This window comes from Ranitomeya imitator, chromosome 3 (assembly GCF_032444005.1).
Source record: "Ranitomeya imitator isolate aRanImi1 chromosome 3, aRanImi1.pri, whole genome shotgun sequence".
NCBI classification, from domain to species: domain Eukaryota; kingdom Metazoa; phylum Chordata; class Amphibia; order Anura; family Dendrobatidae; genus Ranitomeya; species Ranitomeya imitator.
In genome coordinates, this window is record NC_091284.1 from 476,810,036 (window position 1) to 476,825,332 (window position 15,297).

A 15,297-nucleotide genomic window follows, 5' to 3' on the forward strand; every position below is an offset into this window, starting at 1 on the left:
AATAGATATGGACTAACAATAAGCAATAATAATTTAAATTCTAATGAAGTGCTAAATATAAAAAATTCCATATGAGATTCATATATAAATAACTACGTTGTACAGTAGCATGATACAGCGATTTACATTTCAAATTCATTTACAAGAATATGTACAAAATTATTATACTAAAATAACTAAATAATTAAAATTAACCACCATGAATGTGCTCTATAATAAAGTGCATATGTTAATCCATAAAACAACTACCGTAATATGTGCTCGTAAATCATATTATAAAAATGACAACTTTACAGGGTCACATTATTTAAATAACATCCTTGTGATATAACAATTTCATATAAATTAAAAAATAAATATATACTCAATTATTGTTCAATAAATATATTCTTCCAAATTCATTAACGTGAAGTGCTTCATTTTACGTGCATTGTGTGCAAATGTTATTGAAACCTGGGTCAAATCTTCCCAGCCTATTTTTTTCTGTACCAATACATGAAAAATGACGGCATCTAACGGTGGTAAAGGCTTACTAAATAATCCATCACTTCAGGATAAATATATTTATGGCCACATATTCCAGCCATAATGGAAGACACAATGTTATGTAACCACATCAGAGAAGCATAATGAAAACAAACAATAAACTCTTCTAAACTGGAAGGCCAGAACTGCCCTGCCTGTAAGGAGATGCGCTGCTGTTAGGCTACTTTCACACCAGCGTCGTACTCGGCCCGTCGCAGTGCGTCCGGCCGACGTACCGACGCTAGCAGTGAATGCGCCGCAAAACGGGGCCGCGGATGCATTTTTCCAGCGCATTCGCTGCCCCATTGTGAGGTGCGGGGAGGTGGGGGCGGAGTTCCGGCCGCGCATGCGAGGTCGGAAATGGCAGACCGTCGGCAGCAAAAAACGTTATATGTAATGTTTTTTGCAGCCGACGGACCGCCACAACACGGCGCAACCGTCGCACGTGTGGCAAAGCGTCGCAGTGCTACGCTAATGCAAGTCAATGGAGAAAAAAACGCATCCTGCAAGCACTTTTGCAGGATGCGTTTTTTCTACAAAACGACGCATAGCGACGTGCAGTGCACGACGCTAGTGTGAAAGTAGCCTTAACGTAGTTCATTCTTTGACATAAACCTTAGTGTATAAGACAACGTGGTAAAGTATGTGCTAGCCATGTTAGATATTTTACCCTCCACCCACCCTTTATAATCACACAGTCATTAGCTAGTTAATAACTGTATAACGCTTTATAACGAAGAAGCTGAACTCACATTTAATAGTCGCCATAAGCAGCTTATACCTGTAAAGATATCTAAATACAACGCCAGAGCTAATTAGGTCATGGCACTGATCTGCCTTCAATGACAAATCTTCAGAGATAAGGAAAGCAGGACCTTCCTTACTGCTCGGCAATGTAGTAGAAGCACATCTATCTGTACATACTTCGTGTTCGCAGCTGATTTTTCTGTGCGTTGGCAGGAAAAACATTGCATGAAATACACACTTTTGTGGCCATTTCAGATGCGTTTTAGATGGATGAAAAATGATGAAAGGATCGACATACTCCACATATGAAAAAATAAAAAACACTTTGAAAGTTCAAATCGGCAAGGAAAAAATAGGCAGCATGGGTATGTGATTTCAGAAGTCTCTAGTACTGTAAAAAGGCTGCACTAATCCTTGGCGAAAATCTACAGAAAATTATAGAAATCTGTCAACATTTTTTGTCCCAATACATGAAAACCGAAGCAACTTTACAATGGGTCTTAAAGGGAATTTGTCATCAGGATTTTGCTAACCCATCCGAGAGCAAAATAATGTAGAGGTAGAGACCCTGATTCATGCGATGTGTCACTTACTGGGCTGCTTGATATCATTTTGATGCAATTACTGTTTTAACTGCTGCAGATCTACCAATTACCTGAATGCGGAGGCCTGTATAACCCCGCCCACATCACTGACAGCTTTCTGCACATGTACAGCATAAACAGCAAGCAGCCAATCAATGGTGAGGGCGGGGTTATATAGTATAAACATATGAATATAGAGGATTACCTGGCAGGATTACTAGTCTTCTAGTGAAAATAAATCATTCTTTTATCAGCAGGAAATTATCACAACTACACTAAGCTGTCCAGTAAATGATACATCGCTGGAATCAGGGTCTCCGTCTCTACGTTATGCGGCTTTCAGATTAGGTGTCAAAAACCTGGTGATGGATTCACTTTAATTAAAAATTAGGGTCTTTGTAGAAAAAATGCGTTTCCATGGTAACGTTCAGAAGGTTACCAAGAATCAGGGGATTGATGGAAGAAAGCATGACTGCAGGATATTGGGATTGCGGACATGGAAATACAAATTTGCTTCGGGAGTTGCATACTCCTAACAGGAATCTTGTAGTCAAGACGTAGATGCCTCATTTTTCACTTTAAATGTATTGGCACAACAAAAATAGTTGTAAACGACTACAAACAGTACCTTATAAGTGTCAAGAATATAAAACTGCTCACGCCATAATTCAAAAGACTGAAACATGGAGAAGCAGGTTATTTTGGAAATATTCTGCAGAAAACTGCAAAACCAGACATGCTCTATTAGGCCGCCGTCACACATGCGAGTTTTACGGACGTAAGAGCGCAGAATCTACGTCCGTAAAACTCGCAAAAAATACGGCACAATTATTCTCTATGCCCCTGCTCCTATTTGCCGTATTTTACTGATCAGTATTATACGGCTTTCTACGGCCGTACAAAATCGCAGCATGCTGCGTTTGTCACCGTACTGCGCAAGAAATACGCCAATGAAAGTCTATGGAAGCGTGAAAAATACGGATTACACACGGACAAGCAGTGTGACTTGCGAGAAATACGCAGCGCTGTTAGAGAGAAAAGCCGGTAATTCAGTGCGGTGTACAGTAAAATCACACTGACAGCTTACAGTAGAATAGGTAGAATAAATGTGTACACATAGAATAGGTATATATATATATATATATATGTCAGTGAGACACATATATGTATATATATTAATATTTATTCCAGCGCTATACAGCTTGAAAGCCGGTAATTCAATTACCGGCTTTTTCCTTCTCCTTCCTAAAACCCGACATGATTTGAGACATGGTTTACATACAGTAAACCATGTCTTCTCTCCATTTTTTTTGCAGATTCCACACTACTAATGTCAGTAGTGTGTATCTGCAAAATTTGGCCGTTCTAGCTCTTAAAATAAAGGGTTAAATGGCGGAAAAAATTGGCGTGGGCTCCCGCGCAATTTTCTCCGCCAGAGTAGTAAAGCCAGTGACTGAGGGCAGATATTAATAGCCTGGAGAGGGTCCACGGTTATTGGCCCCCCCCTGGCTAAAAATATCTGCCCCCAGCCACCCCAGAAAAGGCACATCTGGAAGATGCGCCTATTCTGGCACTTGGCCACTCTCTTCCCATTCCCGTGTAGAGCTCCCTGGCTTTCTAGGTAATTTCCCACGATCTATGAACAGCCAGCAGAGGGCGCCTCACCGCAAATGAAGCTAAATATAGATCATTGATCTATTTTTAGCCTCATTCCCTGGGGTTTTGCAGCGAGGAGCAGCCTGCATTAGCACAGCTCCTTGCTGCAAAATGTTTTAACCCCTTCAGAAGGATTTACATCGTTGGACGTTACAGATCTGCGGAGGGTAAGTATATTGTTGGTTTATTATGTTTTTTTACTCACAGAACGAGGGTCTTCAGTGACTGGATTGGGCGTTGAATAAAATACTGCAACAACCATTGTTTTTATTTCATTAAAATAATTTTAAAAAATGTGTTTGTGTTTTATTTAACCCTTTACTAGTATTGGATTAATAATGGATAGGTGTCATAATTGACGCCTCTCCATTATTAATTAGGCTTAATGTCACCTTACAATAGCAAGGTGGCATTAACCCTTCATTACCCCATATCCCACCGCTACACGGGAATGGGAAGAGAGTGGCCAAGTGCCAGAATAGGCGCATCTTCCAGATGTGCCTTTTCTGGGGTGGCTGGGGGCAGATATTTTTAGCCAGGGGGGGGCAATAACCGTGGACCCTCTCCAGGCTATTAATATCTGCCCTCAGTCACTGGCTTTACTACTCTGGCGGAGAAAATTGCGCGGGAGCCCACGCCAATTTTTTCCGCAATTTAACCCTTTATTTTAAGAGCTAGAACGGCCAAATTTTGCAGATACACACTACTGACATTAGTAGTGTGGAATCTGCAAAAAAAATGGAGAGAAGACATGGTTTACTGTATGTAAACCATGTCTCAAATCATGTTGGGTTTTAGGAAGGAGAAGGAAAAAGCCGGTAATTGAATTACCGGCTTTCAAGCTGTCTAGCGCTGGAATAAATATTAATATATATACATATATGTGTCTCACTGACATATATATATATATATATACCTATTCTATGTGTACACATTTATTCTACCTATTCTACTGTAAGCTGTCAGTGTGATTTTACTGTACACCGCACTGAATTACCGGCTTTTCTCTCTAATATATGTGTCTACTGACACACATATATATATATATATATATATATATATATATATATATATATATATATATATATATATATATATATATATATATATATATATAGACAGTATATATATATTTTCTTTTCTTTTTGGGACACATGGATCACTTCTATAGCGGTATGTTGGTTTTGCTAGCCTGCGAGAAAACCACGCAGTACGGATGCCATACGGATTACATACGGAGGATGCCATGCGCAAAAAACGCTGACACACCCTGCCTACGGAGGAGCTACGGACCACTTTTTTCGGGACTTTTCAGCGTATTACGGCCGTAATATACGGACCGTATTGTTTTACGCTGTGTGTGACGCCGGCCTTAAAAGGAGAGACTCAAGGGATACATTAGCGTTGTTTTTTGCACTGCTTTGGCAGCTGGGGTTAGGGTCAAATTGCAATGCCCCGTACTCCAACAAATATGGCTATTGCACAAAGTATCGGAGGAATGAACATCTGGAATACAAGGTCTTTACAACAGCTTGTATGGGGCATCATTGCAGTCTCTCAGCCTTTGTGTAATACAACTTAAAGCGAACCTGTCACCAGGTTTGGCCGTTAAGAGTTACAGCCATCACCTTTCAGGGCTTATCTATAGCATTCTATAATGATAAGCCCCTGATCCGACCTGCAAGTGAAGAAAAATACGTTTTATTATACTCACCCGGGAGGGCAGTCCGGTCCGATGGGTGTTGCATGTCCTGGTCGCAATGCCGGTGAGTCTGTGAAGCCAGCAGGAGGGCGACATCGCAAGAAGATGGGAGGCACCGGACCAGGACCTGCGACACCCATCGGACCAGACCGCCCCCCCGGGGTGAGTATAATAAAACTTATTTTTCTTCTCTTGCAGGTCGGATCGGGGGCTTATCTACAGCATTATAGAATGTTCTAGATAAGCCCTGAAAGGTAATGGCTGTAACTCGTATCGGCCAAATCTGGTGACAGGTTCCCTTTAATGATAGGAGAAAATATACTATGGAGGCGGAATGGTACAAATATGATGAGAATTTAGTGAGAAAAATACTAAGGCAGTGGTCCCCATCTTTCCTTGAGATCCACATTCAACTCTGAGATAGTCGCAAGCCTCATCCAGTGCCCTCCTGCATCACAGTAGTGACACTCAGAGACCCCCATTACCAGTATGATGACAGCCAAAGCTTCCCCACCGAAAACACAAGGAGACATTGTGCCCCTCTCCCCATTGAGGCAGTATAATTACATCCAAGGGTTCCAACTTTAGCCTCATTTGGTATTCTCGTAGCAAGCACCGCTTCCATGTTATCACATCCCTTCATGCTCCTACTCCTAAAAGTCACCAGCTGGAGACCTGCTCTTCATAGTTGGTTTCTAACCCTGGAGCTAATGCATCAGGCTGGCACATAGCCACTAATTTGTCGCCTGTGCGCCACATGTGGCTCTCGAGCTAAAGGTTGGTGACTCCTGATCTAAGGTCTGGAAAAGGAAGGCAGCATCACAAGTGGTGAGCAAAAAAAGGGAATATCTAGAGCACATGTTCTTAATCTTTTCTCTTGGGGCCTCTCATCAGCCAGAACAAAATGATTGGTTCATGTCAAGGTTTGTTAAAATAAATGAGTATTCCACACCTATTACAATAAAAGTAAACACACATGGAGTCAGTAATTTGGGGAAAACAGAGATTGGGGCAACCATAAAAACGTTTATATGGCATACAATCCTATCTGACAAAACTGCCTCACCAACAACCGGCAAGTATATACTAGAACGATTCCTGTTAAATCCTTACCAAGTAATCGAACATATTCATACAGTAGATATAAATAGACTAGAGGCTGAGGGACAAGCCCCAATTTGAACACTTGACACACCAAAATCAATTCACAAAGTCTAGGGTTCAATTATGTCCCTGTTACACACCCTACCTAATCACGGAAATTGGCACCCTAAAAAACGCAATGGTGCTCCCGCTCAATGATGACTGTCCCTAGCAGTCCCTAATAGGGCCATTCTAGAATAAAGAAACATTTTTCTGGTAAAGTAGTGTGACGCCCCAGGGTCCTGGTCGTCGCAGTGGCATTGCTTTCCTCACGGGAAGAGTGATGTCACGCTTGGAAGCGATGAAGGATATCTTTCACCAGGTAATCACATACACACAACACGTTCACACTCCAGGCCAGAAGGGGGAGCTCTAAACCTGGTTTAGGGTGAACTCCCCTATAAATACATTCTGGTCTGGAGGGAAAGGGTCAGTTAGTGAGAGATTTCAGTCAGACTGTCAGAGGACAGAGAAGAGGGCAGACAGAGTGTCAGAAGGTCTGAAGGAGCCGTGTAGTCTGAGGTACTACAGCTCCTGGAGAAAAGGGAACTAAGAAAGAGCAAACAACTTGTGGAAAGTGTGCAGGAGAGAAAAGGCACAGGAGAGTGATACTAGCGTGAATTAGCTACCACTCTGGCTGGGGCAGATCCGTGTAGCCGGAAGACCGTGGCTGTGCTGAACTCTAAATGGCATAGCTGAAATCGGCAGGACAGCTGAACTTCAAGTTACCTGTCCGCCTTTACACCCAGGAGACACTGTGAGACTTATAGGGCCCGAGTCATGATAGAGACCCTATAAAAAGGCCTGCTCCACCTGTCATACGGGTTGGTCCTAACCTTTATGGGGGATAGAGTGGAACTGTGAGGACCTTATCAGAAGCCATAAGCAGTAAGGGACTACAACACAACTGCGCTTTAAGGAAGGCTTTCATCTCCACCTGGTGAAGGGGACTCTGGATTCACTTCCAAGCTGGCCGGACCATGCCTGTCCTGTGATCTGGTGCCCTGGACTGCGGTTGCCTGAAGCTTCAGTAAACCAGGTAAAGAGACTGCAAACCTGTGTCCTCGTTCTTCACTGCACTTCTCACCATCTTCACTTACTCATCTGGGGCCCTGGGGACATACGTCACCTGTGGTAAGTTGGACCATCTAGCTGCCATACCATCACCCCAGAGGACCCCTTTAAGCTGCGTTGGACTCTACTGATCGAATACCACAGGTGGCGTGACGAACATAAACTTCTATATATATAATTGTCTAAGGGGTACTTCCGTCTGTCTGTCTTTATGTCGGCAACTTCCGTCACGGAAATCCCGCGTCGCTGATTGCTCTCGCCAGCTGCCTGTCATGGCTGCCGCGAACAATCAGCGACGGGCATAGTCCGATTAGTCTCTCCCCTACTCTCCTGCAGTCAGTGCCTGGCGCTCGCATACTCCCCTCCAGTCACCGCTCACACAGGGTTAATGCCAGCGGTAACGGACCGCGTTATGCCACGGGTAACGCACTACGTAACCGCTGCTACTAACCCTGTGTGACCAAGTTTTTACTATTGATGCTGCCTATGCAATGCATCCTGGGAACGGAAGATGGCGGCAGCCGCGCACGCATCACCAGAGCTTCGGTGGATCCCGGCTGGTGAGTATATAACTATTTTTTATTTTAATTATTTTTTTAACAGGGATATGGTGCCCACACTGCTAAATACCACGTGAGCTGTGTTAGATACCCGGTGGCTGCTATATACTACCTGGCCAGTGTTAGATACTACGTGGACTGTGTTCTATACTGCGTGGGCTGTGTTATATACTACATGGCTGCTATATACTCTATATACTACGTGGACAGTGTTATATACTGCGTGCTATATACTATGTGGCCACTGTTAGATACAATGTGGGCTGTGCTATATATTACGTGGGCTGTGTTACTACGTGGGCTGTTATATACTGCGTGGCTGCTATATACTGTGTGGGCTGTGTTATATACTGCGTGGCTGCTATATACTGTGTGGGCTGTGTTATATACTGCGTGGCTGCTATATACTGTGTGGGCTGTGTTATATACTGCGTGGCTGCTATATACTGTGTGGGCTGTGTTATATACTGCGTGGCTGCTATATACTGTGTGGGCTGTATTATATACTGCGTGGCTGCTATATACTGTGTGGGCTGTTATATAGTACGTGGGCAGTGTTATTTACTGCGTGGCCTATGGCCTATATTAACGCATCAGGTATTCTACAATATGTATGTATACAGCAGCCACATGGTATATACCACAGGCCACATAGTACTTCTATATACTACGTGGCCTGAGCTATATACTATGTGGCTGCTATATACATACATATTCTAGAATACCCGATGCGTTAGGATCGGGCCACCATCTAGTTAATCAATATCCCTTTTACATGAGCGCCCAGGGCCACGTATCGGGTGGCCGCCGTGACACGTCCCCTTAAGTACTGGACCCGGTACCGAGTACCCCACAGCCTTGGCAGGCGTTCCAGTATCATGTAATGCTAGTCATTCTCAGAGTATAGGTAAAGTAGATGTATAAACCAGTATAATAAAATTATCCTTTTATGTTTTTGTTTAAATCATGTTTATTGAGTGAAGCAAGAAGAATAAAAGTAAACGATGCACTCTAGTATATCAGCAAAATACCAGGTAAAATTACACGTTAGACAAGAAATGCATTACAGCAACATCATGTATCTTGCACTTAACATTCTAAAAAGTAATACTACTGATTGATATTATAATATGTTGACAGTAAAGAACAATTGAAGTGAATAATAACCTATATTAATTCTCATTATGACTATTCAGTAATCACAATGCATATTCAAACTAAAGAAGGGGTGGAAAACAAACAAAGAGATTAGAGTAGAGAAGAGATAGAGGGGTAGAAAGAAGAAGAGAGGATTGGGTAGGGTAATGGGGCAGGGTGGGGAAAGGCGCTGCCATCATCCCGTCCCAGTTGTCAGGACGTAAACTGATGAATGATCTAATGATAAGCGAGAGCGAGTCATGTATTACATCGGGCTTCAGAAATCCAGAGATCCAGGTCAGGGGTTTCCCTGAAAGCTATCCAGGGGGCCCATGTGATATAGGTTTTATTTACATTGCCTAGAGATTGATTTATTAACTGCTCCATCCTATAGATGTCATTGAGTTCCGCCACAAACTCCGCACGTGAGGGAAATTTTTCCTGTTTCCAAAAGCGTGGAATCAAGTTCCTAACCGCGGTGAGGAAGTGTCTGAGGATGCTCTTTTTATATCGGGAAATCGACAAATCACATAGGGATAGTAATGCTATGCATGGAGAAGGTTGAATCTGAATGATAGACATCTTGTTATAAAGCTCAAAGACAGCCAACCATAAGGCTTTTATGGGGGGGCAATCCCACCAAATGTGCATATAAGAGCCAGTCTCCTTTAAGCATCTCCAACAAGTGTCAGGAGTAGTGGGGAACACGGCATGTACCATAGAGGGACATCTATACCATCTTGCCAAGATCTTGTAGCTCCTCTCCTGTGATACCGCGTATAATGACGATCTAAACGTGAAGAGAAGAATTTTTTCTCTATCCTCAGGCAGTAAAGGCTTTCCCAGATCACCTTCCCATTTCGAGAAGAATGCTGGTGATCCCTGCAGTGGAGCCCTTCCCCCCTGGAAGATTTTATATAGCAGCGAGACAGTATGATCTGGAGGGCATGTTGATGTGCAAAGCGTCTCAAAAGGAGTTAGCGGTCTGCCAATATTGGTTTGTTTAGAGATTGCGTAAATGAAACTTTTGAGTTGTTCATAAAAAAAACAATCAGCAAAGGGTGCTTCCTCCTCTGGAAATAGTTCCTGGAGGGATTTCATCCTGTTCTCTTTTAGATAGTCATGGAGAATGGGTTTGGAATCTTTTCTCTTGTTTAAATACATCTCTCTTTTTAGCCCCGCAGGGAAGGCAGGGTTGTCGTAAATTGGGATCAAAGGTCCTGGGAGAGTTGTGATCTTGAGGTCTGAGTTTCTATTTTTAATGAGAAGCGATATGTTTCGTGTAAGGAAGGGTAGGTGGGCGCCCGCTCCCGATCCACCCCCGGACCAGAGAATAATCTGAGAGTCACAGCCATTCAGATCATTCTCTAGCTTTACCCATTTTTTACTATTTATGTTGTGATAGAGGTCTAGTATACATGTTCCTAATGAGGCGTAACTATAGGTCGCAAGATCCGGGAGGCCTAGACCGCCTGTCAGTTTTGATCTGCTTAATAACGTGTAGGAAATGCGTGCCCGATTATGAGACCATATAAACCTGGTGACTATTTGTTTAAGGCGAGAAAAAAAGGAAGCTGGCAAGTATAGAGGTATTGTTTGGAAAAGGTATAAAAGGCGCGGTAAGAGGTCCATTTTTACTGCGTTGATCCTGCCTAGCCAAGACAACTGGAGCCTATGCCATTTTTCTAAATCTAGATTAACCTTTTGTAGGGCTGTTGTAAAATTGGTCTCAAACAATTTGGATATCTGGCTGGTTATTTTAACGCCTAAGTAAGTGATGGAGTCAAAGCGCCATTTAAATGGAAAGGTGGACTTTAGTTGTTCGACCAAGGGAAGTTGTAATGAGATGTTTAAGATTTCGGATTTGTGGGAGTTCATTTTAAAATTACTTAGGAGGCCGAATTTGTGCAGTTCCGAGATAATGTTTGGTAGGCTCGTAGATGGGGACGTGATGTATAGCAGAATATCGTCTGCAAAAAGTGCTATCTTATGTTCTTCGGAACGCAGTTTTATCCCTTTGATTGAGGGGTTATTTCTCAATGCCACAGCCAAATGCTCCATTGTTAGTATATATAAGAGGGGAGAGAGCGGGCACCCCTGCCTTGTACCATTCCTGACCGGAAACACGTCTGAAAGTTTGCCGTTGACCTTGACCTGGGCACTAGGAGAGGTATATAGAGCAGAAATTCTGTGCATCATATTTTCTTTTAAGCCAATTTCTTCTAGGGTTTGAAAGATAAATTCCCAGTGAACCCGGTCAAAAGCTTTTTCAGCGTCAATTGACATGATACACAGGGGGTCCCCCTCCCTGCTCGCTCTGTCGAGTAGAGAGATAGTTCTGATTGTGTTGTCTCTCGCCTCTCGCCCTGGAACGAAGCCTACCTGGTCCTGGTTTATTAGTTTAGGTAAGAGGGGGCATAATCTATTTGCTAACATTTTAGCGTATATTTTAATATCAACGTTTATCAAAGAAATCGGCCGATAATTATTACATGTAGAAAGGTCTTTACCAGGTTTGGGAAGCACTGTAATGTGGGCGGCGAGTGATTGAGCAGGGAAAGAACCTCCCGAAGAGACAAAATTGCAGGCCTCCAGAAACAGTGGGCACAGTGATGTAGTAAATGATTTATAGAAGCCCGCTGAGAACCCATCCGGGCCCGGGCTTTTCCCTTGTTTTAGGGCGCTAATGGTTTCGGATACCTCTTCTGTAGAGAATTCCTTTTCGAGGTCGGCTAGGTCGCCTTCAGGCAATATGGGCAATTTGTGTTCCTGCAAGTATGATTTAATTTTATTATGAAGAAATTGTGGAGGTGCATCTTTATAATGTCCTGCTATATTGTACAGAGATTCGTAATATCTACTAAAGTTGGAAAGGATATCTTTAATGTTGAACACTTTATTCCCTTCTTTGTTTTTGATAAAGGGAATGTAGGTATTAGGGCTGTGTTTGTTAAGGGCTCTGGCTAAAAGTTTACCACTTTTATTGCCGAGTTGGTAAAAGCGGCTTCTGAGTCTCTCCCTGAGACACTTGGACTTTTGATCTATGATAGTCAATAATTTCTGCCTAACTGAAGTAAGCCGAGCAAATGTACTGGCGTCGAGATCTCGTTTATGCTGATTTTCTAATTGGTGGATTTGATCTGTTAGGATAATTATTTCCGCCGCTCTCTCTTTTTTCAACCGGGCGCCGTGGGAAATGAGAACGCCTCTCACTACACATTTCAAAGCCTCCCATCTCATAGTGGGAGACGTGGTGTCCCCACCATGGTCGGCCACGAAATTCGCGATTGTCTGTTCAATCTCGGATTTACATAATGGATCCAGGAGCAGATTTTCATTCAAACGCCAGGAGAATCCCGATCCCAAGGCGGAATGAAGTGAAAGAGATAAGTAAATAGGTGCATGATCCGACCACAGTATCGACCCCACGTCCGCCTCCATCTGTATCCTTTTATGTTTTATTAATAATCAAAAAGTATAATGAATTGTATTTGTACAAGGATGCGCTGTATAATATGTGTACAATACAGAATAGCGTCATTTACCCGTTCACATGAATCTATGCTTTATTTACAAGTCTTATTCTCCCATACAGGACACATTTATTACAAGCATTAGGACTACAACTCCCTGAGCGTGGCTTACATGTCTCCTCAGCATTCATTTTAGACTGAAATAAGTGCCTGTAATTATCTCTGTGTAATCACTCTCCCACGCCTAGCCTGCATTTAAGTGAGACTTTCATTTGTGTCATTCTTTATGAGTATTCCCTTCACCTACTAACCTTGATCTATATTAAATGAACAATCATTTAGTGCGCTTGTCGCTTTGTGCAGTACAAATAAATAACTGACACCTAGAACAGTCTGGGCCAGAGATCCTCAAACCTCTTCTACTATGTCCTCATTAGAAAGACCACATCTGCATCTGTAATAGAGGATCATGCTCAAATTAAATATCTCTCCGTTTTCCTTTTTCATTGCATGAAGTCAGCATGGCATTCAAATGAGGAGAAAATCAATTAAATAGAAGACAAAGAAAGGTGAAGCCAATCTGAGAATTCTAGAAGCACTCGTCTAGGCTGTAATCTGTAATTGGCTTAATTGATAACTATGGAGATGTTTTCAGATTCAATGTTTGGTTTAAAGGGGTTGTCAGGGACTTTAACATTGATGACCTATGACATTGGGTCATCAATGTCTAATTGGTGGTGGTGCAACATCTGGCATTCCCGCCGATCAGCTGTTCCCGATGTCTGCGAAGGCCTGAACTGCTCAATCATGGAGCTGCTCAGCACAGCTCCATCGACTGTATAGTGGCCACGACCAGGTACTACACATCCACCCTCTATTGATTTGAATAATGGCATCCACACTTACTTATGCAATCTATTGCTCTGTGACTGAAAAAATGCTTTTAATTCATATGCAAATGAGACTCTGGAGCTCTGGTAGTGTCAAAGCACTTCCCAAGCCTCTACCTTCATGGTTTTATTCCCCGTCCAGTCACAAGGGAGGCAGAGGCTTGGCAAGTGCTTTGACACGCCCATAGCACTTGAGCCTCATTTGCATATGAAATGAAAACAGAAATTTTTCAGCCAGAGCAACAGATTACTTACGTAATGGAGTGGATGATACATTTTTAATCATCAGCTTTCCATTATAACTGTTTCACTCCGATTTGTTTTCTTTAATACTATATGAAAAAACAACTTTCCATTATTATAATATTATTGAGTTCTCCTGTACCTCACAGCTGATTGCACAGCCACCCTTTCAGAATGCAATGATCCAGGTGATCGGCTCATAGTCAAGTGTACAGGTGCTGTGATGATGGGGAGAGTCATACATTCTGAATTACATGTATCACATCCTTTTAGCACATACCTGTCATTTCAGAATAAACAGTCGTGTTTGTACATGAAGGATAACATTATTTCTGGCTGTTATGTGTCAAATCTTGCATTTTGACCAGTTTTGCCCTCTTCAGGCTGTATTTCTTATTCTCGGTTGTCTCTGAGATGGGTGGTGGAGACTAATTGCTTTGATCTCTCCCATACACATCCTACAGATGGATTCTTGCCTGTGCACGCTGTGAAACCAGCTGTGCAGCTGTGACTCCAGCTCCATACTGAGGTATAACAGTTGCTTGAAGCGACGGATGATGGAATTAATGCCTGTGCAGGTGATGCAATTATCACCTGTGCAATACTAAGGAAATACTGAAAACATGACCTGTTGGTGGCTCTTGAGGACCGGACTTGGGGAACACTGCATTAGAGTATACATCGAATTTTATTGAAGAAACCTCCCAATGATAACAGTATAATCTCCAAAATGAATAAAAACTCAAAATGCACTGTTCCAAATTATTAGGCAAAGTAGAATTTCTAAACATTTGATATGTTTTAAAGAACTGAAAATGCTCATTTGTGGAATTTGCAACATTAGGAGGTCACATTCACTGAACAAAAAAGCTATTTAACTCCAAAACCTCCTAACAGGCCAAGTTACATGTTAACATAGGAACCCTTCTTTGATATCACCTTCACGATTCTTGCATCCATTGAACTTGTGAGTTTTTGGAGAGTTTCTGCTTGTATCTCTCTGCATGAAGTCAGAATCGCCTCCCAAAGCCGCTGTTTTGATGTGAACTGCCTCCCACCCTCATAGATCTATTGCTTGATGATACCACAAAGGTTCTCTATAGGGTTGAGGTCAGGGGAAAATGGTGGCCGCACCGTGAGTTTATCTCCTTTTATTCCGATAGCAGCCCATGACTCAGAGGGATTCTTTGCAGCATGAGATGGTCCATTGTCATGCATGAAGATGATTTTGCTTCTGAAGGCACGTTTCTGCATTTTAGACCATGGAAGAAAGTTGTTAGTCAGAAACTCTAAATACTTTGCAGAGGTCATTTTCACACCTTCAGGAACCTCAAAGGGCCCTACCAGCTGGTTCCCCATGATTCCGGCCCAAAACATGACTCCTCCACCTCCCTGCTGACGTCACAGCCTTGTTGGGACATGGTGGCCATCCACCAACCATCCACTACTCCATCCATCTGGACCATCCAGGGTTGCTCGACACTCATCAGTAAACAAGACTGTTTGAAAATTAGTCTTCATGTATGTCTGGGCCCACTGTAACAGTTTCTGCTTGTAAACACT

The 15,297-nt window shown here is 42.6% G+C and overlaps 1 protein-coding gene across 1 annotated transcript in view; it reads right to left on the reverse strand.

The window, feature by feature from the left end:
* LOC138670310 (LON peptidase N-terminal domain and RING finger protein 2-like) overlaps window positions 1–15,297 on the reverse strand; it is an 83,115-nt gene that overhangs the window by 36,890 nt on the left and 30,928 nt on the right. The gene's annotated exons all lie outside the window — the stretch shown is intronic.